This window comes from Lynx canadensis, chromosome B1 (assembly GCF_007474595.2).
Source record: "Lynx canadensis isolate LIC74 chromosome B1, mLynCan4.pri.v2, whole genome shotgun sequence".
Classification (NCBI taxonomy): domain Eukaryota; kingdom Metazoa; phylum Chordata; class Mammalia; order Carnivora; family Felidae; genus Lynx; species Lynx canadensis.
Genome location: NC_044306.2, coordinates 53,009,030 through 53,033,269, shown reverse-complemented (window position 1 = coordinate 53,033,269; position 24,240 = coordinate 53,009,030).

Sequence of the window (24,240 nt, the reverse complement as noted above, 5' to 3'; positions counted from 1 at the left end):
TAATCATATTAGAGGTACCTGGATATATTTTTAAAAATATGAAGGTAAACCTGAATTGTCAAAATAGGGTGAGCCCTGCCTTTGTTAGGCAGATTCTGGGTTATAGTCCTAATCAGGTTGATTTCCTAAATTGTGGTCTGTGATGTTTTCTAGGCTACAAACTTAATCTGCAAATAATATTGATTGTCAACTTGAACTGTCAGCTGGCTACATGAAACCTTCCTCCCAAAGTCCAGACTCAGTGTGATTAACATTCTGATGTTCCAGGGCACACCTTCTTATGGGGAATAGACCATTTCTCAACAACAGCAAAGAAGTGAGTCTGTCCAGCATCACACTAGCAAGTACATGTATCTTCTTCATCTTGTCACTCCTGCTGAAGAGCACTATTCCTCCTCAGCCCACACGGACGAGTCTTTGGTTGCTGTTCAGTTACTTGTACCAACTCCGTTAACCTATTAATGACAATAAGGGCAGCTAGCAAGAATTAATAACTTTCATTATTAATTTTTTATGTTTATTCATTTTGAGAGAGGGGGGGGGAGGGGCAGAGAGAGGGGGAGACAGAATCTGAGGCAGGTTCCAGGCCCTGAGCCATTAGCACAGAGCCCGAGGCGGGACTCAAGCTCACGAACCTTGAGATCATGATCTGAGCTGAAGTTGGACGCTTCACTGACTGAACCACCCAGGGGCCCCCATAATTTTTGTTACTAAATAACTGCTGCCTGATATCAAGGATAAGAACCTGGACTCCAAACTTTACATTCTTATTTTTTATTGTTCTTACATAAGTTTAACTACATAATATATATTGAACATATAATTTACACTTATAACTAACCTATAGAATAATAAACATGCTATTTAGTAAATATTACATAATAAATATAATTATAATTATCATAACCTATTTTAAACAAAGAGATAAGTCTGATAAATATCAGACTCCAATATTACCACCTCCAAGATTTAATAGGTGTTAATACTTTGTCATATTAGCTTCAGATCTCTTTAAAAGAAAAAGTAATCATTACAGGTAGAGCTAAAACCTTTATCACACTCTCCACCCCTACCCTCCCCAGAAGTTAACTACTAACTTGAAGTTATGTTTATCATTTGCAAGTATATTTTATACTTTTTCTACACGTGCATATATTCATAAATAACATAGAGAATTGCATACATTTTAAATGTTTACATAAATTGTAAATGAAAAGGATGACTACACATGCAGCATCTACACTCTCCAGTAGATGGCACTAGTGTTCCAGTCCAAGAGGGCTATTGGGGGTTTTGTGGGTTTGTTGTTTTGATGTTTTGTTTTGTTTTGTTTTCCTGTTCTCAGTGACAAATTTAGTATTTCCTTCTCAGAAGTTTTAACTCTTATTTGCAGTTTGTCTACATGCAAGATACCAGAGCTTTATTTCTCAAACTTAAAGCAGTACTGTAGGCAATGATACTTGAGATGATTTCTTTTGGTCCTTTCCCTAGAGGGAAGGCTCATAAAAGCAGGGTATGGACTAAGGCCTGTGCAAAGAGGAGGAGATCTGCATTCTAGCCTGAGAGCCTCAAGTAAGCAGCTGTGCCAACTTCATGGGCAGATTCCCTCCCTGGGCCCCAGTGTTCCCCTCTGTGGAATACAGGAGTTGGACTGTTACAGAGACAGCAAATCATAGCATCTCATGTGCCGACTCTAGTCTACTCTGATAGTGGCTCCCTGGGGGCTGCTCTGGGCAGACAAAAAAAAAAAAAAGGTTCCACAATCTACAAGCAAGAGGGGGAACTGGCAACGTGCATGCCTACTGTTTGCCAACCCTGGAGGACAATCTCCCAAAGGGAAGTCCCTCCCAGTTCTAAATCTGCCTCCTAATCCCCCCCCCCCCCCCCCCGCCGTGGCTGTGTAGCAGCCCCCAGAGACTGGCAGGCCCTGGGGCCATGACCATCATCCCATCTTGGTAACACACAGATGACACTTTATTCATTTTCTTTTTAAGTGGGTGTGGTTTGTTTTAAGTCCCAGGAAGTCTTAGAGAGATTAAACCTCATAGGTGGCCAATTCAGGGTCAGAGAGCACAGAAGTAGAGAAACTGTTTGGACAGTGATCAGGCCTTGGCTTTTCCTGAGAGCACTGGACAGATTAACCCTGGCCACCCCAGATCCATAGCAGGGCCCTGAAAACACACATCTCCTACTTCCCCACTCACTAATATTTGCCAACAGATACAGCGAATTTGATGAAATGAGAAAAAGTCCAGAGAAGGAAGTGCTACCAGTTTGATATTTTTCCAGGAGTTAATGGTGGCCAGTGTCTCCCCATTAGACATCTGTTTGTCCTAACAACTCTGGTCTGGGGGCCAGGGCATGGACCAACAGGGTGGGCCATAAGCCCCGCGAGACCTGGGTCCCTCTGTAGCAGGCTCCAGGGGCTCAGAGCAACCTCCCAGTCCGAGTTCCTCCCACTGGCCCCTCCCTGACCTGCCCTCTCTCTGGCCTCAGGGCTCTGGGGGAGGCCTGAAGAGGCCGTGGGAGTTTGGCTACCATTATCCGGCCCTTATCTGAGCCCACTTAGTTCAATGACTAGGAGCCGACCTGAGGGTCACGCCTGTCTCCAGAGAGCCAGTGCTATCTCGGTGACCTGTGGAAACCTTGGCATGAGCTCATGTTTTCTGACGAAAGAGAGGACCCCTGCCATATCGCTGCCCTGTGCCCCCACCCCCAGTGTCTGGCATGAGCCCGGTGAAGGCTCCACCATTACTCACGGAAATAGCAACACTGATAACTGCAGCAGACAGAAATACATTGATGAATTTCCATTCAGAATAGTGCGTCCTCCCTCCCTCCCCTCTGACTTCATGTGGTGCTATTAGAATGGACACTCAGGCACACAGGCAGGGCTTTTCTCAGGCACGGCCTCAAAACTGCCACCACCCCCACTGCCCCCACCACAAAGATATAGTGTCACCATAAATCCCTAGAGAAATCTGTACCCGAAAATTCATGCTAAAACATACTTTCTCTTCGTTCAGGAAAATGCTGCAAAGACAGAAACCTTGTTGCACTCATCTATCCATTGCAAAATCTGACACCACCTGACAAACAGTTGGCTGCTCAAAATAAACGGGCCGTATTGAATGGGATCGGGTAGGGTTGACAGAGCACAGGACTAGGAAGCAGGTCACCCAGTTGCTGGCCCTGACTCAACTCCCTAGAGGACCCTGGGCAGGTTACTTCTCTCCAGCCCATACAGAGTTACTTAACACAGTCTTAAAATCTTTGTCTATGGGGCGCCTGGGTGGCTCAGTCGGTTAAGCAACCACCTCTTGATTTTGGCTCAGGTCACAATCTCACGGTTCATGAGATCAAGCCCCGCATCGGGCTCTGCGCTGGCAGTGCAGAGCCTGCTTGGGATTCTCTCTCTCCCTCTCTCTGTCTCTCTCTCAAAATAGATGATGATAGATAGATAGATAGATAGATAGATGATAGATAGATATCTTTGTTAACAAGAGAACTCAGTGCATTTATATTTTATGTAATTACTGACATATTTGAGGTTAAGGCTACCACTTTTGTGACTTTCTTGCCCTCTGGTTGCTCTATGTTTTTCTTTCTCTTCTTGCCATCACTGAACTTGACGAATTTCATCATGCTCTTTTTTTCCTTCTACTACCTTGGAAGTCATAAGCCCTATTTTTATCATGACTACCCCAGAAATCACAACATGCAACGTTAACTTTTTTTCAAAGTCTAAGGTTGAATAAATGTTTATCTTGCTCTGAGATAATATAATGACTTATAGCACTTTAGTTCCACTTACCTTCTAGCTTATATGCTATTGCTATATATTTCAATTTTTCCAGTTTCTCTTGTAAAGCCCACAAATTATTATTGTTGTTGTTTCATACTATGTATGGACAAAATTTAAGCATACCCATATATTTACTCATTTTCTTTGATCTTTATTCCTGTATCTCAGTCCATCCATCTGGGATTGTTTTACTATCTGCTTAAAGCACATCCTGTATAATTCTTATACATGGCTCTAATACTATAAAATTCATTCTGGTTCTATTTATCTGAAAATATCTTTATTTTGCTCTTATTCCTTAAAAAAATATTTCACTGCATAGAATTCTAGATTAACACTTATTTTCTTTCAACACATTGAAATACTCACCTTTTTGATTCTATTATTATTGGTATTGCCATCTGCCCTCAGCAACTTTTAAGATTCTTTTCTTTGTCTTTGGTTTTCTGCAGTTTTACTAAGATATGCCTAGTGTTTATTTATCTAGGGACTTACTCTATTATACTTGAACTTGTAGATTGGGGTCTTTTATCAAAATTCTGGAAAATTTATAGCTATTATTCCTCAAATATTGTCTCTATTTTAGTATCTCTTATCTCCTCTAGGACTCTAACTAAACATACATTAGCCTTTCTTATTCTATCTTCTATATTTTGTGTCCTTTCTTCTCCATTTTCTATTGTTTTGTCTCTCTGTGTTGCAATCTGGGAGATCTTTTTCTGGCCAATTTCCTATTTACTAAGTGTTTCTTTAGTTGTATCTAATCTGCTATTAAAGCCAGCCATTGAACTTTTTAATTTGGGGTTATTATGGATTTTATTTCTAAAAGTTTTGTTTTTTTTTTTTTAAGACCTCTCATGTCACTGTGGAAAGTTTCCTGCAGATATTTTCAAGCTTCTCTTTTATTTCTTTAAGCATAGTAAGTACATTTTTTTTGTGGGGATATGCTCGAAATAGAGAGGGATCTCTATTTGATTATTCCAATAATCAAAGTATTTGTAAATCTGCATCTATTGTCTGTTCTTTCTGCTTGTTCTTTTCATGGTACCTTGTTTTCTTTTGCTCCCAGGTTATCTCTTATTGTGAGCTACTCCTTTTCCTTGAGAAAAATATTTAAACCAACAATTTCAGATCCAGTATGAAGATACCTTTCTCCAAGGAGGATTTTGCTTGCTTCTATCAGGTATCTAAGGGCTATGCACCCCCAGAGCTGCCTTAAACCAAGTTCAAAGCTTAAGGTTCCTTGGCCTACCCAGGCAATGAAAACTGCCATTGCCAACCCCCAGTAGGACAGATGTATAGTTGGTTCACCCTTATTCTAGGGATGTAGTGCTTTGTGATGCCAGCATATTGTGGGAGAAAGTTACTGTTTGACTTCCCAACCTACATGCTCTTGGACTTTTATGTCTGTCCCCTACCAACCAATCCATGAGGCTGTCAAAGGAAAACCCAAATTTGCCAGGATCAGTAAATGCTCTCAATGCAAAAGTGTTTTCTAGATTCTGCCTACATCTCTAGGTACTTGTTTACCCTCCAGTGTTGACCAGATAATTTGATACTGGTATGACCATACTTAAATACTTTTAACATCTTTTTTTTTTTTTTTAGTTCCATAATTTCTTGTTTTCTCCAGGGGTTATTTGGTCAAAATAACCTAACCTTCCATGGTCTGATCTCTTGAGCTTATTTAACATTTATGTTGCCAATGGTTTGGTGGTTTCCCTCAACCCAGGAACATTCTGTCTCAGAGGAATAAAGACAGATAACCGTTGCAGCTTTGAAAGGACAGTTTTTGTGACTTCTACCAAGATGTTTAAAACTAAAAGTATTGTGTTTTGATCTTTAACTCACCTGGATAATATAATTCTCATAGTTTTTTATGTTATTTGATGTCCATGTGTATTGGCTACTTACTTCCACATAACAAATCATCACAAACTTAGGGACTTAAAATAACACATCTTTACGATCTTACAGTTTCTGTTGTTTGGAATCCAGGAATGGTTTGTCTGAGTCCTCTGCTTCCTGTTCCCTCAGAATGCTGCCATCAAGATGTCAGCCTGGGCTGGGGACTCATCTGAGGGCTCAACTGGAGCAGCTCACTTCTGTGGTTCTTGGCAGAACGCGGTTCCTTTTGGATGATGGACTAAAGGCCTCATTTCCTAACTGACTGTTGGCTAAAGGGTGACCTCATTTCCTTGCCATGTGGGCCTTCCAAACCTGCTTCATCAAAGCCAGCAAGGGCAAGTCAGCTAGCAAGACCACAGTCAAAACCTTTTGTAATCTAATCACGGGAGCGACATCTCCCCCCGTTGAGGTGTTCAGTTAGTGAGAAGAAAGTTATTCAAAGAGAAGGAATTGCAGAAGTGTGAATACCGGGAAGCAGGGATCAATGAGGACCTTCCCAGAAGCTGTCTACCTAAACATCCCGTCAGCAGGCTTTCACGTGTGGACACAAGCATGGTGCCGGGAAGTGCTCGGGGTGACATCCCCTCTCCATCTAGAAAACACTTTGCTCCAAAGCCCATGCTTCAAAGTCAGCCAGACAGGTGAGAATCCTGGCTCTACCACATAGTAGTTGGCGGATCTGGAACAAATTACTTAAGTTCCCTGTACCTTAGTTTCCTAATCTATAAGCTAAGGTAAGGAATATCTTCAAGGGGCTTATGCAATTTAATATTTAGCCAGCATGCCAACCAGGCCTTCAAATACTAAAATACTTCGAACACAGTTTGTAAAATAGCTGTCCTCCTGTACCTCCCGCAGGCCCGTTGGCCACGCCAGTATTCCTGATGTTTTCCTTGGAAAGTTCTTGAACCGCACCCAATTCAGCAATCATAGGAACAACATCTGGCACTACAGCAGGCCTCTAAGACCATTTTTTATTTTGTCCCATCCTAAATGTAAAATGCTCTTAACATCACCCTTGGTTGTAGGTACTGTATAAATGTTGAGGTCTCTGAGACAAACTCCACACACAGAACCTCACTTTCCTGTTTGTGTTATGAACTTTTTTGAGAAATCAACAAGTAAAATGGGAGATCCTGCTCTGAATCTACTCACCCAGTTGATCTGTAAATGCAACTCCAGATGAGATGGTCTCGCCTGTCCCATCCCAGCCAGCAGTGGGCCAGGGCAGGCCCAAGGGGCACTGAGGGAAAAGCTCTCCTTGTGGAAACCAGGTGTGGGAAAACAGCATTCTTGCTTCCCGAGACGATGCAGGTAAACTGCTTGGCACAGCCCAGAGCATGAGGTAGAGAAGGAAGCTTTAGCATTTGCATCTGGAGGAGTGGGTCTGTACCCCAGCCCTGATTCTGCCAATGACACTAAGAGTCCGACTGCCTGGGTTCAAATCCCAGCTTCACGGTGACTAACCATGTGGCTTGGGCTGGGTTTTTCAATATAAGTCAGACTACCTGGTTTGAATCCCAGATCTAATGTCCCTGCTCTGGCTTTAGGGGCTTGTTAACCTTCTCCTGGCCCTCATTTTCTCATGTGGGCTCCCTCTTAGGGTTTTCATGGACACCAAATGAGTTCGTGTATGCACGGAGCTTAGAACAGTATCTGCACATACTAAGTATTCAATAAACAAAAGCCACTGCTATTAAATAAATAATCCAAATAAAGTATTGGGTACTTCATAAGTGTCCAATTATAATTATTAAGCATGCCTCAGTTGACTCACCTGCAAAGTGGGAACAACAATATCTACCTCAAAATGTATGAGAAAATGCTGATGCTACATGCAAGATAATCAATTTAATTGTCTCATTTTACAAAAATCTTTCATCCCTCCCCTGAGTGATGGTGAGGCTGGAGAGATGAGGGCAGTTACAAAACCAGAGAACCTGTCAAAACTGGGGCCCAGAAGATGGAGGAGCAACGGGGGATGGGAGCCAAACTCCACTGCTTCCCAGCACCACCTCCTGGCAGCCCCCAGCCAGCCAGCTCTGTCACACAGACCCCTTCAAAGGGGACCTTTCAAGGGCAGATGTGAAGAGTGCTTTTTACAAGTCTCCTGAAGAGGCCAGAGGTTTGACCACAGAGCTGCAAGAGACCATGGAAAGCACCTGATCCAAACCAGAAGCCCCACCCCTTATGGAAGGCACCAGCTGACACATCCCTGGAGGCCTCCCTGCACCAGCTGGGTCAATATTTGTCTCTGGGAGGAGGCTGTGCAGAGGGACGAGAAGCTGACAAGAAGGCACCAACGGGGTCCAGGGAAACCCAGGACTGAGCTCGACTCTGGCCAAGAGCAAGTAAGTCACCTCTCTGAGCCTCTCAGAGCAAATAAGTCACCTCTCCGAGCCTCAGTTTCCCCATGTGGAATGAACACACCGTCCTTGCCCCGCTTACCTCCCAAGTGGACTGGACCTCGGACTAGATGGTAAATTTGAACTCTCTGTATCTAAAGCATTTCACAAACACAGTTCAAGCATTCCCCCAGCTCCCCGACTGCTCCCCGCCGACCCAGGCAGCAGGCACACCCTCCTCGGCCTCCAGAGACTGCATGAAAAACACTGGACCCCCAACAAGGGTCCCTTCCCATGGCACCCTCCTTCACCGTTAGATGTTTCGTCAGACATGCTAAATTTCCAGCGAGCATATTCCAAGGGTTCACTTTCTACCCGTTCATCCGCCAAACTAACAGTCTGAACACCGACTGCCCATTCCAGCCCATTCCGGCTCCGGGGACATAGAATAAGGATGGCCTCTGCCACCAAGGAAAGTTAAGGAGCTTTTGGGGGCCAGGCCAGGAGTGATCAAGGAAGCAAAACAAAGAAGTGTGGGGTCTCTAGGAGTACGGGGGCGGAGGGGGTGCCCCCGCAGCCTCACTGGCCAGGGCCGGCTGCCCAGAGGAGGAAGGCCTGAGCAGAGTCCTCCATGAGTGGGCGGTGCCTGAACAAAGCAGGGAGGGAAGAGCAGACTCAGAGGAGCAGCCTGTGCGAAGGGAAGCACTGAAGGCCGACCTGGGGGAGGGGTGTCATCTTCGCGGTTTTGAAAGGGAGGCCACAACTCCTTCCCCCCACCTGGAGCTCCTCCATCTCCGGGGACTGAGGATAGAAGCTCAGAGCAGTGGCAGCAAAGCTCAGAAGCCACCAGCTGAAAATCTGAGACCCAGGCTCTATGTTAGGTTAAAACCTCAGGACCTGTCTCTAAAAATAAAAATAAGGGGACTTTTTTTTTTTCCTCTTCCTCTTATCAAGTAAATACCCACACTTGTTCCCCTGGGCTAAGACCAGGTCAAGCCTCTGACCTCTGAGTCTTTCCTTCCTCGGGCCCTAACCCGATCCCCTCAGCCAGGGGGGCCTTGGCCACACGCCGCCACCACCCGCTGCCCCCCACTCAGCTCCGTGTCTGCAGCCGCATCTGAGACATTGGTGTCCCTGAGGACAGGCAGACGTATGGGGACACCATGGGGGGATCAGGGGTGCCGGCTGGGAGAGGAAAACAGGAAGGTGGAAGTGATAAGGAGAGAGTCTGGAAGGAACTGGGAAAAAACTTTTAAGAACAGCAGGTTTGGGAAAATCCTGGCCCAAAGAGTAGCAGTCCCTGGTCATCAGGATATGAGAGCTGGCCCAGAAATACCCTTTGGCAGAGGGCAGGAAAGGAAGACGCATCTGTGTGCTGTTGGGAGAGGCTCCTCAAGGAAGCTGGCCCATTCATTCATTCATTCATTCAACACAACTTTTATGGAGGACCTCTTTCTTCTATGTTTTGCACAAACACAAATGTGGCAGGTCCCCAGGGGCTGAGGTGCCTGGGGAACAGCCAGGCTTACTTTTCCTGAACATGCCAGGCACATTCCTGCCACAGGGCCTTTGCACTTACCTTTTATTCTGCATGGAATACTCTTCCAGAGATATTCACATCATGCCTTTCCTCACCTTTCTCTGGTCTTCAGTAAAATGTCACCTCCTCCATGATGCCTTCCTTGATCCATCCTGTTTAACCCAAGAAAAAGTTCCTATCCTTATCCTTTCAGGTCTGCCCTTAACATTTGTGGAGGCTGGAGCAAGAGTAAAACTGATGGTCCCCCAAATATGGCCCACCTCCCTTTTCCAACCAATACCTCAAGGAGCTTCACACATACATGTGAACATCCCAGCTATGTCCCTCAGGCTCAGAGGGCCATACACATGTGTTCCACTCTACCTTCTAAGATCAGACCCAAGGCAAATCCATGCAAGCCCTGGCCGTGGATTCAGTGCCATGTGAGAAGGAACTTTTGAGGTCCTAAGTAACCAGAGTGTGTGTCTAGGAAGGAGGTTCAGGCTCCCAGGGGCATAGCCCCTCGGCCTGGTAAACTCATCACCCCGGAAGAGGACCAGGGCAGGCCTCTAAAGTGTGGAGCTTAGGGTAGGGGTCCCTCTTGCCCAGGTCTAAGGATGGGACTGTCCCTTCCCTGTGTAATTTTTTCTCCATCTGATATACTATGTATTTTCCTTATTTGTTTAACTTATTGCCTGATTCCCTTCAGTAAACTGCAAGCCCTAAAGAAGGCAAGGATCTGTCTTGATTATTGTTATATTCTCTGTACTTATAACAGTATCTGTCACATAGTAGGTGCTCGATAAACATCTGTTGAATAAATACTGGAATTGGGGCATCGAAATGCCAGAATAGAGAAGCCAGGCCGGGGTGGGGGGGGGGGCATCCCTTGTCTTCACAAAGTTTCTTTGTTCTACAGACGGCTTCCAGGACCCAGGGTGATACGGTGCATGGTGCAAACTCCTTCTTTCCAAACCAACAAACCCTAGAGAGGAAACTAAGAGTTTCGCTTTTTTAGAAGAGAGCTAGAAAGATACACTGGTGTATTTTAATTACGTGCTTGACATTCACTTCAGTATATATGCACTCAGTGAATATGTAGTGTGACAAAAACTCCCTCTTTTCCTGACTTCGGTCAGGCTCCTCTGAGTACTCCTTTCAGTGAGGCCTTGACCTTGGCCCCCAGCCTGTCTTCAGACTACCTAGCTCAATTTAGCAAAAATCCTGCTAAGTCAATTTAGCAAGAATTCCCCACCCTTGATTATCTTGATCACCTTGAATATCTGATCAAGTTCCTCACACAGCACCACTGACATCTAAGTCCTTCGCGTGCCTTCAGTAAGAATCCTGTTAGATCAGTTCAGCAAGAATCCCCCTACCCTGATGTTTCTTCTTAGTAATTTTCCATCCACTCGCCCCACCCTGCTCCTTGGCTATGAATCCCCACTTGTGCTTGTCGTATTCGGAATTTAGCCCCACCTCTCTCCCCTAGTGCCATAGACCCCCACTGCAATACTCTTGAATCGAGTTTTCCTTACATTTTAACAACTGTCAGGATCATTTCTTTTTAACAGTTAGGAACACAAAAAATCTATCAGAAGGGCCCTCAGCCTCAAAGACTTCCAATCAAATGGGGAATTCAGATGCATAAACCAACAGCCAAATACAAGATAATAAGTACTGATATAAAAGTATGGTCAAGGTGTCATGAACACGGAGATAAGCAGTTACCATTGCCTGGGCCAGTCGGAGTCCTGCGGCGAAGAGTGACATGGGCTGGCCTTTGAAGGGGTGAGTAGGAGTTCCTGCTTTCTCAAAGCTCACTAGCCACAGAAGCATCCCTTTTACACATTAAAAGATGTTTAACATATATGATCTTACGTTTGTAAAATACATGTATTTACAGAGAAAACAAATTATAAGTCTAGAGGCATATATTAATTAAGATTGATTTTAAATAAATAGTAATTATGTAGGGTAATGGACGATTCTTTTTTCTTTAAAATGTTTCTGTGTAAAACAGCATATACGTATATATTGCCCCTCTGGGTAGAAACCAATAGCATAATCAACCAACTGCATCCACAACCCAACCTGTGCTTTTGGTCTTGGAGCTCAGGTGGCAGACTCCTGTTGGATGTCCCTGATGGCTGGCGGAGCAAGCACGGCTTGTAGCTGGGGTCCACGCCTTCCAGGACAAGAAAATGGTACCGCCCGTGGTGTGGAGGCGGGAAATCATGGGGATGGTTTGTGGCCACAGCGGGCCCATCTGCCTGGGTAGAGAGAGAATAGTTACAGTTAGGCTGGAAGAACAGGGGTCTGGAATTGCAGGCAGTCTTTTCTCCTCTAATCTATAGGCCACAGCAGGGTCCCGAGTGTAGGAGCCAATCAAGGAGGCTCTGACTTTATTTTATTTTTTAAGTTTATTTATTTTTGAGACAGAGTGAGCAGGGGAGGAGCGGAGACAGAGGGAGAGAGAGAATCCCAAGCTCTGCAGAGCCCGAGGTGGGGCTGGAACTCATGAGCTACGAGATCGTGACCTGAGCCAAAATCAAGAATCTGACGCTTAACCCACCCATCCACCCAGGCGCCCCAAAGGAGGCTCTGATTTTAATGGTGAGAAGACGTGGCACAGCTGCATCTGAATCCCAAGTCTCCTGACCCCATGCTTCGTTATCCAGACGCCAGACACCTGGGTGTCCAAAAAAACGAAGGCGTTTAAAGAAAAAGAGGTAGGACGAAGCTGCAGGAGAGGCAGGAGGAGGGAGGAATTCCCAGGGAGACCTGGGGGGAAGGGGAAGATGGAAACCTGCACGCACCACCCAGTCTGTAAATGTAGGCACGCGCGAGAGCGTCCCCAAAACAGACCTCAGGAGGGGGCTTCCTCCAGGCACAGCCCTGTGCACAGATCTCACTTCCAGGAGCACGAGAAAGGGGGGAAAGCTTCAGTCCCAATAGCAGCAACCACAGAGGTGGCTCCAACTAGCATATGTGTCGCCATCCAGCCTCCGAGGGGAGAAGACCCCGTCCTGCCCCGGGTGGTTTCCACCGGATCAGAACCAGACCCGCGCCCACCCTCTCTGCCCTTGAACATCTTTCACCGGCTCCTGGGGACGGCTGCTTGTTCGTCAGGCTGGCCGCTGGGTGGCGCTGTCCGCAAGAATGGAGGGCGCCGCCGGGCCGCGCAGCCCCGGGGAGGGATGTCTGAGAAGCTCCCTACGGAGGTCAGGGAAAACCAAGGCTCCGTGACTTCAAGGGGCCCAACTGCGGGCCTGAGTTAGAAACAAATTCCGGCCCGGGCCTCCAGCTCTTGGCTGGTTTCGGAGTGGGGCTCCAAAAGAGGGTCTGTCGAATGTACTAAGATGAGAGGGCAGGAATGGTGACTGTCCACTATAAAGTGGAGGAAACTGGTCCCTGGGGGTTACAGGACTTACCCAAGTTTCTTTCGCTCGGAGGTCCAGTAAGCACAGGTGCTTCTCTTTCTGTTGTTTGCTCTGTGAACAAGGCACGATTGCGCAATAAATCATAATGGGAGGCGGGGGGGATTGACAGGGAAAAGAGAAGATGGGTCTGTTAAAAAGAAAACCATATGCCCCCAAAGGTGTCACTTCAGCCAAGTTCCCAAACCAGAATTGCAGCGTCAGTACCCAGAAAGGTAGTCTTAACCAGACAGTTAGGAACTTTTCAATCAGTGCCAATGAGCCCACCACGTGGGCTCTCTGTTTCCCCCAAAGATGAGGTAAGCTGCAAGATGAGACCTCTTGCTTTTTTCCCTAAAGAAAAGCAGCCTTGCCTGGAAGGATTCTTTTCTTTTGCTGGTAACTTTCTTGCCCTGCCCTCCTTCTACAGAAACCTTACATTTTGTTCCCCTCCTCCAAGGACCTCTACTTGCTAGACGGCATGCTGCCTGATTCATGAATTGTTTAAGAAAAGCAATTAAATCTTTGAAATGTACTCGGTTGAGTTTTTGGTATGCAACAGGCCAGATCTGTGATTTCAGAGCTGGTAAACGTGTGGGAGGTCACCACCAGGTGATGCCAGACACTGGCCTGGGGAAAGACTCCACCCAGGTCTCTGGACTGGAGAAGGAGTCCTGGCTCCACTACTCCCAACTTGGCAAAACCTCAGTTAGTTTCACTGTAAAATGGGCGCACTGACCGATGCTCTCTCTGCCCATCACAAAAGGAAGAAGTATGCTAGGCAAGGGCACACTTTGTAAAATTGTTACATGCACAGTCAGGGTAGAAAAGGGTAGAGCCGCCATCCTAGTGATCTACGAAACCCCTCTGAGGCAGCAAAGACAGCCAAACCTGCACTCCCGGCCACTTCTACTTCACAGAAACACCAGTTTGGAAATGGGATTAATCTACAGTGTTTATACTTTGCAGCCAAATTCCCTGGTAATTTGTGGTATGAAGGATTTTTGACCTGGAGCCATATGGGGGCTGAGACCAAAAAGTAGAAAGAGATGCCCAGACCCAATGAACCTCCCAGTCACACGGGCCCCATCTCAAAGGTTACAGCGCCACAGGATGCCTGCCAACTTCACCTTTCCCCCTCTTCCACCTGCCCTCCTCCTCTGCTATGTGACCCTCTTTGCTGCATTTGCCCAGGACCTTACAATTCCCTTCCAGCTTCCTGGTCATAGCAGGAGCGCAAGCTATAGGCAGAACTCACGGTCCCTGCGCAAATACCTTATGTGTTTATAACTCTATATACTTTGTGTTTTATACACTCAGAAGATGAACAGCCCAATTTCAAAAGTGGGCAAAAGGCCTATATAAACACTTCAGAAAAGAAGATAAATGAATGGCCAATAAGCACGTGAAAAGATGCCCCGCATCATTAGTCATCAAGGAAATGCAAATTAAAACCACAATGAGATACCACTGCACGCCCACTGGAATAATTACACAAAAAGGCTGACCACACCAAGTGTTTGTGAGAATGGGGGACAGCTGGAACTCTTGTACACTGCTGGGGGGGGGGGGTAAAATGGTGTGACCACTTTAAAACCAGTTTTGACAGTTTTCTTTAAAAGTCACCTACAGATGATCTGGCCATTCCCCTTTAAGGCATTTACCCAAGAGAAATGAAAATATACAGGGGCGCCTGGGTGACTCACTCTGTTGAGTGTCAAACTTCAGCTCAGGTCATGATCTCGCGGTTTGTGAGTTCAAGCCCCGCATTGGGCTCTGTGCTGACAACTCAGAGCCTGGAGCCTGTTTCGGATTCTGTGTCTCCTTCTCTCTCCCTGCTCCTCCCCCGCTTGTGCTCGCTCGCTCTCTCTCTCTCTCTCTCTCTCTCTCTCAAAAATAAATAAACATTAAAAACAAAATTAAAAAAAAAAAGAAATGAAAATATACATTCACACAAGGACTGTACTCAAATTCATGGCACCCTTCTTTATAATGGCCCCCAAAATGGAAACAACCCAAATTTTCACTGATAGATGAATGAATGAACAAATTGTGGTCTATTTATTTAACAAAATACTACTCCACAATTAAAAAAAAAAGTGAAATATTGACACATGCACCTACATAGATGCAGCTCCAAAAAAAAGAGCTCATACTCTATGATTCCATTTATACACAATTCTAGAAAATATAGTCAAATCTGTAGAGAAAGCAAGATCCATGGTTGTTTGGGGATGGAGACAGAGAGAAAAGCAGAAGGGAGGGATGACTAAGGGGCATAAGAAAACTTTAGGGAGTGATGTATGCTTTCATTATCTTGATTCCAGTGAGGGTTTTATGGTGTATATTCATGGATCAAATTTTATCAAAGTGTACATGTTGAATACATGCAGTTTATTGTATGTCAATTATACCTCAGTAAAGCTGCTAAATTTTTTTAGTTTATTTACCTATTTTGAGAGAGAGAGAGAGAGAGAGAGCATGAGCAAGGAAGTGCCAGAGAGAGGGGGAGAGAAAGAATCCCAAACAGGCTCCACACTGTCTGTGTGCAGCCCAGTGCAGGGCTCGAACCCACAAACTGTGAGACCGTGACCTGAGCTGAAATCAAGAGTCGAACACTCAACTCCCTGACCCATCCAGGTGCCCCGCTGTTTAAATTGTTTTAATTTTCAAAAAGAAACAAACTGGCATGCCTGGATGGCTCAGTTGGTTAAGCGTCCAACTCTTGGTTTTGGCCCAGGTCATGATCTCACAGTTCATGAGTTCAAGCCCTGCCATTAGGCACTGTGCTGACAGTGTGGAGGCTGCTTGGGATTCTCTCTCTTCGAAATGAAAGGTGCCTGGTGGCTCAGTCAGTTAAGCATTGAACTCTTAATTTCAGCTCAGGTCATGATCTCACAGTTCATGAGTTCTAGCCTTGCGTCAGGCTCTATGCTGACAGTGAGGAACCTGCTTGAGATTCTCTCCCTCTCTCTCTGCCCCTCCCCCACTCGTGCCCGCACTTACTCTCTCTCAAAATAAATAAATCAACTTCAAAAATAAAATAAAAATAAAATTCTTAGAAATGAAAACAAATAGTAACAGACAGTATATCAGTGGATCACAAAGGGCGTAGTGAAACTTTTGGGGGTGTTGGAAGTATTCATTATCTTCATTTGGTGATGGTTTCATTGATATGGGCATATGACAAAATTCATCAAACTTTACACTATATATATGTATGTGTAGTTTACCATCACGCAATTATACTTCAAAATAATTGTTTAAAAATGCATTAGAGCATCAAAAAATTATGAATACAGTTACTTGAAGCACATGAATTAATAAAAATCCACAAATCCATGATGATGATCCAAGAAGAGTAATCCAAGGGAATAAAAAAAAATTCATTTGTTATGATTTGAGAGGACTATAAAACCAACCCCTTATTTTGAAAATGAGTCATTTAAAGGGAAGGAATTAGCTTTGGTTCTACTTTTCCAGTAAGAACTGTATTTCAGTTGATGAGAGAAAGTTCTACCCTCCAGAAAAATGCTGGCTTATAAACATAAGAGGATTAATTGATTTGGGAAAATCATTATTTTCCAATCTTAATAAAACTCCTGACTCCACTGAGGTTTATTCCTTAATGTTGAAACTGTGGAGTGAGTTCTAAGCGGGGAACTGGACTTTGTGTGACAAAGTAACACCCAGTCATTACTGCCGAGCCACAAGAGGAATAGCACGGCTGCCCAGCAGAGTGACCAGGCTATCAACCCCTAACCCTGCAGTTTATTATGTGTGCATATGGGACAAGTGGGAAGAGAGAGGATTCTTCACACCAACGAATTCTCCAATTCTCTGCAAACACCAACTGGGTGTCCTATGATTTAATTCGATGCTGACCTAACTCCCCAGAGTTAGCCCAGACCCCACAAGTTATACTGTCCCCACGTAAAAACACCAGTCGTACGTCCAAGTCTCCCATACTTCTGACCAACCAGCTATACGTCAGGGGTTCCCACAAAACTCCTTCTCAGGTTCAGTAATTTTCTGGAATGGTTCACAAAACTCAGGAAAAGATGGACTTACATTTGCTGGTTTAGTGTAAAGGATATTACAAAGAATACAGATGAAAAGCCAAGTGAAGAGGTGCATAGGGTGAGGACCAGAAGGCTCACTAGTACAGGAGCCTCTGTCCCAGTAGAGTTGGGGTGCATCACCCTCCCAGCACCTGGATGTCTTTATCAACCGGGAAGCTCTTCATACCCCTGGAGGCCAGGGAATGGAGCAGAAAGTTCCAATTCTCTGATCGCATGGTTGATCACTAGCAACCAGCCCCTATGCTGAAGCTATCTAAGGGTCCACCAAGAGTTACCTCATTCGTATAAACCCAGGGAAGGTTGAAAGGGGCTTTTTTATTAATAACAAAAGACAATCCTTTTACCTACACCACTCAGGAAATTCCAAGGGTTTAAGAAGCCCTTGTGCCAGGAGCCAGGGAGAAGGCCAAAGATATATTTCTTATTTTATCACAGACCAAATATATATTTCTTATTATATTACAATATCACATACACCAATGGAGGAGCAGACAGATTTAATGTGTCTCTTGAAATGCAGAAACACCAAATCTGTCTCCTATGATGTATTCTAGTTAAGAAAGTTAACTTAAACCTATCAAACCTTTAGACCTAACTTTCAATTATGGGAAATTTAGAAGATAGAGAAACAGGCTAACCTTCACAGCAACAAAGCAATTAGACAAGCCCGGAAAATGGGACTTTCTGCAGAACTATTGGCTCGGGAACTTCCCAAGTCAGGGTCGTGATAAAAGGGCCTACTTTTGAATAAAAGAAACTTACGGGACATAACAACCAAATGCAATGTATGGTTCTGTATAACCAACTGAAAAGGACATTTGGGAGACTACTTGGATTGGAGATTAGGCAATATTAAGAAATTATTGTTTTTTTTAAGTGTGATCATGTTAACTTGAGTCTATTGGGAAACGTTCTTTTTTAAAAAACATATATTGAATGTTTAAAATTTTTAGGGGCACCCAGGTAGCTCAGTCGGTTAAGTGTCTGACTGCAGCTCAGGTCATGATCTCACAGTCATGAGTTCAAGCCCTGCATCAGGCTCTGTGCTGACAGCCCAGAGCCTGCTCTGTGTCTCCCTCTCTCTCTGCCCCTCCCCTGCTCACGCTCTGTCTCTCTGTAAAAAAAAATAAATAAACATTAAAAAAAATTTCTTTAATTTGTTTTAATTCATCAAATATGCCCTCCCCCCAAATACTATCTATGTTTACATTAATCCTTTCCCATGTTTACATTATCGGTGAGCAAAAGCCCTCAAGTCCAATTTTTATCATAAAATCATGGAAACCTAAAAGTTTCATACTGTCAGATTCTGGAACTCAATTAACATTATGAAAATGCTATCTCCATATTGGGTTTTAACCAACACCAACATTCCATGTTTCTGGGCAATGTCATACATTGCATTGTACCCAGACTCCAAGATGACTCCCAATAATTCCTACCTCCCAGTATTCTCACCCTTGTGTAGTCCCCTCCCACACTGAATATGGCTGGCCTTTGCAACCAATAGTATATTACAGATATGACAGTTGTGGTTTCTGAGGCAAAGTCATAAAAGACATGGAGGCTCTGTCTTGACTCTTTCATGGGTGTCTCACTTCAGGAAGTGGGCCTCTATGTTGTGGGGACACTCCAGCAGCACAGAGGCAGAGAAAATAGGCCATCTGCCAATTGCCAGCACCAACTTGCCAGCCATGTGAGTTAGCCAGGAAGGCTGGAGATCCTCCAGGAGGGAGATCCTCCAGATCTTGTCAAGTCTTCAAGTGACCCCTCAGGGGACATCCTAACTGGGATTCCACAAGAGCCCCTGAGCCAGAGCAGCCCAGCTACAACAGCTCCCAAATTCCTAAACCATAGAAACTGTGAGATCATAAGTGATTGCTGTTGTTTTAAACTACTAAGTTTTGGGTTAATCAGTTGCTCAGCAAAGAATAACATGAGCAGTGATGGGCAAAAGCACTGAACAGGAAACAGAGCTGAGTTTCAGTTCCTGCTTTCCCATTATTGCTGTGTCACTTTATTCTTTGAGCCTGGTGATTGTCCTAGTCCATTCGGGCTATTATAACAAGAAGACCATGGACTAGGTGGCCTAAGCAACAAACATTAATTTCTCATAGTTCTAGAGGCTGGAAGCCCAAGACCTAGGCGCCAGCAGATCCAGTGTCTGGTGGGAGCCTGCTTCCTGACTTGTAGAGAGCTGCCTTCTTGCTATATGCTCACGTGGTGGAGAAACTAATCCCATCCTGGGGGCCCCATTCTCATAACCTCCTATAAAACTAGTTACCTCCCAAAGGTTCTACCTCCTAATAGCATCCTCCTTGGGGGTTAGGGCTTCAACATATGAATGGGGGGCGGGGAGCAAATATGCAATTCATAACAGTTATCTTAAAAAAAATAGCATAAAAATACTACTTGCCTCCCAAGTTTGTTCAAAGGATCAAATGTGCATAAAGCACCTAGTACAGCAGGAGGCGTGGGCAAGAAACGTAGTACGTGCCCATTGCTTCTTTAACCACACTATTCCTCATTCTCTCCCTTAACATCGGATCTTCTCTGTCCAATGGACCTGAACTGCCCACCTCTGGGGAATGTGTATTTGAAGAGGCTTTATAAACTGTCAAGTATTTCACGTATGCTGTTATTAGCATTGAAGAGCCTATCTCAGGAGAATCTGCTTAGTGGGGCTTCCTCTATCAGAGGGTCAGATCAGGGGTCCACCAGGAGTCATTGGTGTCATGTGGATGTGGATGGAGAGTCACAGAAAGACTTTTGCCGGCTGCTGACATCAGGCCCACAAGCTATCTATTGCCAAAGAGTTGAGTCTTTGTAAGGCTCAAACTTCAAAGTAGAGAAAGGCATGTGACTCCACAGTCAGGAGACACTGAGGTCACTGCATGGACCGAAGACCCAGGGAGGAAGCCAAAATGCCAAAAATGAAAGATCCTTCGTAAGGACTTCCAGGAAACCAGCAGAATTTTGCTGCGTTGGGAAGTCTGTGCCCTGTGTTGAGCTGTCAGGTGTCCCTCAAGCAAGGACTGCGCCCTCCCCCACCCTTCTGCCCTCACCACCTCCCGGAATAGGAACTGGGCTGGGGGTGCCTGACATAAATCACGCCTGACAGCAGGCAAGGAAATACGTACAGTGGTGAAGAGAAAAAGAGAAAAAAAAAACCACCATGACTTGCTCAAATCGTGCCGGCAAATTCCTATTTGTGAAAGTTTCACTGTCTGAAAACTTTGCCTCACAATAGATTTTCCCCCCTCCTCCTTTATCTAGACAAAGCTATGAATGAATACATATTAAGACCAGGCTATGTACATCAGGGAAACTGAACGAGGTATAACTCTATAGATCAATACGTATAGATGTTATGTATTTAACACTGGATCAAAAAAGCATGTCACAGGGGCGCCTGGGTGGCGCAGTCGGTTAAGCGTCCGACTTCAGCCAGGTCACGATCTCGCGGTCCGTGAGTTCGAGCCCCGCGTCAGGCTCTGGGCTGATGGCTCGGAGCCTGGAGCCTGTTTCCGATTCTGTGTCTCCCTCTCTCTCTGCCCCTCCCCCGTTCATGCTCTGTCTCTCTCTGTCCCAAAAATAAATAAACGTTGAAAAAAAAAATTTTAAAAAAAAAAGCATGTCACAGAACAAGAACATACAACCATTTTAATAAACCTCAAAATAAGGAGAACCCAATAGTGGTTATTTACAGGTGCATAACCCACAATAATACTACCTTTTTTCAAGGTAAACTAGGTGCACCTGGCTGACTCAGTTGATGAAGCATGTGACTCTTGACCTCAGGGTGGTAAGTTCCAGCCCCACCTTGGGTGTAGATGATATAGAGAACAAAGGCAAAAGAAATGTAGATAAAATGAAATTTCCTTATAACCTGCAGCCCACTGACAGATACTTGAGGCAGGCAGAGAAGGACATTTCTCCAGGAACTCCCAACGGTCTTAATGTGAATGCTCTGCTAGAGGGAAAAATAACCTTACCATGACAATAGCTAGGCCTCCAGGATCCTGTGGGTCTTTTTTAACATGTGAAAAACCAAAGGTGCCTGGGTGCAATCTGTTAAGTGTCTGACTTCCACTCAGGTCATGATCTCATGGCTCGTGGGTTTGAGTCCTGTGTTAGGCTCAGAGCCTGGAGCCTGCTTCGGATTCTGTGTTTCCCTCTCTCTCTCTGCCTCTCCTCCATTCATGCTCTGTCTACCCTTTCTCTCAAAAATAAATAAACATTAAAAAAAATATATGGAATGACTTTTGGAAATTTCTCCTGGGCCTTATCTCCCCCAACTCCCAAGTATAAAATCAGTCACTCCTCACAACCCCAGTGCAGCTCTTTCTGCCCAGGGGTCCTGTCCCTGTGCTAGAATAAAAACACCTTTTTGCACCAAAACTGTCTCAAGAATTCTTTCTGGCCAATTGCTCTAAACCCAGCACTTCAAACCACATCATTTTGGCACCCAAATGTGTAGCCTGAGTCTTCTTATCTGAACTCTGAGCTTTGGTACAAACTTGGTGAGTAGTTTGTCTCCTCCCCATTTACTTTCATTTCAGGGGCTTTTCAAGGAGTATGGTCTTGGGACACCTGGGTGGCTCAGTCGGTTAAGTCAGTCCGACTTTGGCTCAGGTCATGATCTTGTGGTCCGTGGGTTTGAGCCCCGCACCAGGCTCTGTGCTGACAGCTCAGAGCCTGGAGCCTACTTCTGATGCTGTGTCTCCCTCTCTCTCTGCCCCTCCCCTGCTCATGCTCTGACTCTCTCTCTCTCAAAAATAAACATTAAAAAAATTTTTTTTAAGGAGTATGATCTTCTTGGAACACTTTCATGTTGATTGTTCAGCCTCCAATCCTCTGTCCTGTGTTCACTCTATAAGGAGGAGAAAGCATGCCTTTTAGCTGGAAGTCAGTACCTTGGCTGGAATGGTAATAGACCCAGAAATTTGATGTCCTCTCTTCATTTCTGTCCTTATACAAAGTTGTGTGCCTTGGGCATGGGACAGCCACCTAAGTCACCAAGAGGGCTGCTGATCTTAAGACTCCCATCTGAGGTTTCCTCCTCATTGATCTAACATGATCCCCTCCACATCTCTGGTCTAGCTGCCTCTGGCCATGAACCCTCCATTGGGAGCCGGCCAAAACCAGTACCTGAGTGAATTAAAACCCAACCAGGGAAGTTGGCTATAAAGACTACAGGTGTTGGAATGTCACTTAGATCATGATCGATTTCTATCTTTACGGTTTTCCATCAGTGTCCCTTACTGACCAGTTAAGTTACAAAATTGGGTAATTTCCCCTTGTAAAACTCTTCTATTGTTTTCCATGGATTTAAAATAGTGGGTTCTTACCGCCTCTACGCGCCTCTACGGCAGAGCAAGGCAAGGCAAGGCAAGGCACAGTATCTCCATCCAAACACAGGCGTCCTTTTGTAGTCTAGAATACAGTGGAGAAGCAGGAAGGGGGGCGTTGCCAGCAATCCCACCTACAAGGATTTTACAGCAGGACGGTGATTAAGGGCAATTTTTTCAAGGGAAGCCTGTGGTTATTTAAAAAAAAAAATTTTTTTAACATTTATTTATTTTTGGTAGGGAGAGACAGAGTGTGAGAGGGGGAGGGGCAGAGAGAGAGGGAGTCACAGAATCAGAAGCAGGCTCCTGGCCCTGAGCTGTCAGCACAGAGCCTGATGTGGGGCTTAAACCCACAAGCTGTGAGATCATGACCTGAGCCAAAGTTGGACACTCAACCAACTGGTGCCCCAGGTCATTTTTGACATCCGGAACCTCTGTGTGGGAGGCCAGTCGGGAGTCAAGGGAGATTTTTGGTAATGGACCTTCTCTAGGCTTCTTTAGTTCCCAAGGACTGTCTTTTGGGATGCCTTTTAACCCACCTGAAACAATTCAGATTGCAAAATTTAAGAAAGGACTGATCTCCTGTAGCACTGCTTGGCCTTAGTAGGATCTATCAGTTAGATCTCTTCTGCAGGAAACAGCAAATGGACAGAGATACTCTAGGTCCAGGCCTTCTCTAAATCAGAACCCAGATCTAGGGGCTTCTAGACAGAATGTGTTTGGCCATTTAACAAGGCCAGTAAACTCCCTCCTGATATGTTGGATGATAATGGTCTAAACAGGCCTCCGAATAAACCCAGGTTGCTGAAGGAAACACAGGCTGTCCCTGACAAAGGGGACACTGACTCTCTCTGTCACAGTTCCTCCTCTGAATAGATGTGGGGGTTTCTCCCTCATTCATTTCTCAAGCTAATGGGTATAGTTGGAGTCAACTGTCTTTGGTAAATCTACCTTGGGATGGGGACTTTAAGAAATATTCCCAAGCAGGTGACGAAACTCATTTTGTTTCAGAGAAGTTCTCGGTCTTCTCCAGCCTGACGTGGACTGCATATTTCCACTTCGATGGAAAAAACATGGCGTCTGTTCATCTGTCCGAGCTATTGAGGTTTATTTTTTTAAGTTTTTTTCTATATATTTATTTTTGAGAGAAAGAGTGTGAGCAGGGGAGGGGCAGAGACAGAGGGAGAGAGAGACTCCTAAGCAGGCTCCACACTGTCAGCGCGGAGCCCAATGAGGGGCTTGAACTCAGGAACCGTGAGATCATGACCTGAGCTGAAGTGAAGAGTCAGACACTTTACCAACTGAGCCACCCAGGTGCCCCCAAGCTGATGAGGTTTAGAACCAGGAACCTCTTTCCCTGCCTTCTGGTGGCACCTCGTTACTTCTGCCTTCCCCTCCCCCTCTTCCTGTTTCTGCACCACCTTGGGTGAGGCCCGCACATTTGGAGCCCCACTGGCTCCTCCTCCAATCTTCACTGTCAAGGGCAAAGAGCACCCCCTCAGACTTAACACCACCCACTTCAGATTTTCCCACCAGTGTCCTGGGTAAAATTGACAATGGGGAACAAATTGATTGACTTTTAAGTGGCCCAGGTGAAACACAGTCCATATTTAAACTAACTTAAGCTTTTTAGTTTAATCAAGATAGACGTGTCTTTAGAATTATAAGCATTAAATATGAAACTTTTATTCTACCAAGGTTTGCTGCAGGTCAAATAAGCTTGTGTTATCTCTGTTGCAATTTGTTTACAAAAGGATGACTTAAAATGACTGTTAATTTTGTCTGTCTCTAAGTTTTCATAGGTAATTGTT